This window comes from Tachyglossus aculeatus, unplaced genomic scaffold, assembly GCF_015852505.1.
Source record: "Tachyglossus aculeatus isolate mTacAcu1 unplaced genomic scaffold, mTacAcu1.pri scaffold_153_arrow_ctg1, whole genome shotgun sequence".
Lineage (NCBI taxonomy): Eukaryota > Metazoa > Chordata > Mammalia > Monotremata > Tachyglossidae > Tachyglossus > Tachyglossus aculeatus.
Genome location: NW_024044876.1, coordinates 220,939 through 223,051, shown reverse-complemented (window position 1 = coordinate 223,051; position 2,113 = coordinate 220,939). Strand labels below are relative to the sequence as shown.

At 45.9% G+C, this 2,113-nt stretch overlaps 1 non-coding gene across 1 annotated transcript; it reads left to right on the top strand.

Moving 5' to 3' along the window:
* The first annotated feature begins 773 nt into the window (after positions 1-773).
* Positions 774-913, top strand: LOC119923197. Its single transcript, XR_005448788.1, has one exon. It is a non-coding gene; the product is annotated as a small nucleolar RNA SNORA7 (small nucleolar RNA).
* The last annotated feature ends 1,200 nt before the right edge of the window (positions 914-2,113 follow it).

The window sequence follows — 2,113 nt, the reverse complement described above, 5'->3', positions numbered from 1 at the left end:
ACGAGTTTGGCATGGTGTTTAGACTTTCGCCATCAGTGTTCAGCCGCTCGAGCATAAGAGCGAAGGAGGTGGACAGTGGCAGTGATCCAGGGCTTGGGTTAATGGTACGAGAGCAGCGAAGGGAAAGGGGAGCGAGTGAGTCTAGCTGAGTAGAAAGGGTAGAGTTGAGAGCAGTAATCTGATCATCAAGACTGGGTGGAGAGGAGAGGGCGGCGAGGTGGGGTGTGAGGCGCTCTGAAAGATGGTTGGGGTCAAGAGAGTGGAGATCTCTGTGAGGCAGTAATATGGATTTATAGGGGAAAGGAGTGTGAGTGAGGAGGCAGGTGAGAAGATTATGATCAGAGAGAGGGATTTCAGAGTTAGTGAGGGTGGACACAGTGCAGCGATAGGAGATGATGAGGTCGAGTGTATGACCAAGTTGGTGAGTGGGTGAGGTGGGGTGGAGGACGAGGTTGGCAGCGTCGAGGAGAGATAGAAGGCGGATAGAAGGATAGAAGGGGCGGATAGAAGGGGATAGAAGGAAGGGAAGGAAAGGGAAGGGGGAAGAGGGATAGAGGATGATGATGATAATGGTGATAAGTATGATGTTGATGACGATGATGATTTCATATTTCATCAAAGAGACCTGGATGGAGCAAAGGCAGGGAAAGTGAATGAACAGAAAGGAATGAATGAACACAGAGGGGAGGCAAAGAAAGACAGGTGTTCCTTTCTTAACTAAGATTTTTGTCTCTACTGCTGTGCCCTAGCATAGCTATTCAGTAACAGCATTGTACCCCCATCAGGGTTGCACCTGGAGAGTTTCCAGTGCTCTACCAGTCTAGGCTATGGGAGGGATAGTCGAGCAGAGGCCTACCCATTCCATTCCTAGCTTGGGCATTGGCTAGCGAATGGAAGGCAATCTGCTACAAGTCAAGGCTCACCCATGCTCGGCAACAGCAGCAAGGGAGAGAGTCGAAGGCAGAGACTCAGGTTTACAGTGTGGAAGGAGGCAATGGTAAACCACTTCCGTATTTTTGGATGCACTACTAGAATGATTGCAGATGGAGAGCAGGGCGTTCTGGGAGAGATGTGTCTCTGGTCTCACAATGGGTCAGAAACGACTTGATGGCATAAGACAAGGCAAGAACAGCATTGTAATATCTTTGGAGAACATTGCCCTTTATTGTCCAAGGAGGGAAATTGATCGGGGCCCATGCAGATGGAAAGTAATTTCCTACTGAAAGCTAACCTCCTCCAGGAGGCCTTCTCACACTGAGCCCCCTTTTTCTCTGCTCCTCCTCCCCTTCCCATCGCCCCGACTCCCTCCCTCTGCTATACACCCTCCCCACACCACAACACTTGTGTATATACATACATATATCTTATTTTATTTATTTTATTAATGATGTGTATCTATAATTCTATTTATTTATATTGATGCTATTGATGCCTGTCTACTTGTTTTGTTTTGTTTTGTTGTCTGTTTCCCCCCTTCTAGACTTTGAGCCCGTTGATGGGTAGGGATTATCTCTGTTGCCGAATTGTACTTTCCAAGCTCTTAGTACAGTGCTCTGAACACAGCAAGTGCACAGTATATATGATGGATTGAATGAAATGAATGAAAAGATACTTTTGAAAGAAAATCTACATGTAGGGTATGAACGAGTTCCTCGCTGGTGTTTCCCAGTGCTCTCATATAATAATAAAAATCATAATAAGAATAGTGATAATAGTAATGGTTTGTTAAGCACTTACTGTATGCCAGGCACTGTACTAAGAGTTGGGATTGATAAAAGAAAATCGGGTTGAACACAGTCCCTGTACCCCAAGGGGCTAGTTCCCATCTACCAAATAAGTTAATTGAGGCACAGTGACTTTGCCCAAGATCACACAGAAGGCAAGTGGCAGAGCCGGGCTTAGAACCCAGGTTCATCTGACTCCCAAGCCCATGCTCTGTCACTAGCCCATGCTGGAAAAGGAGTGCTAAACCTATTGAATATCCTGTTCCCAGATCATACTTCTTCCCAATGACCAAAGTTTTTACAGACAGTCTTTGGGCCATGAATGAAAGCAAGAGTTGACCTGTATTTCTTTTCTTGCTTATGTAGAAAGAAAGTTCTATCTTATCTCC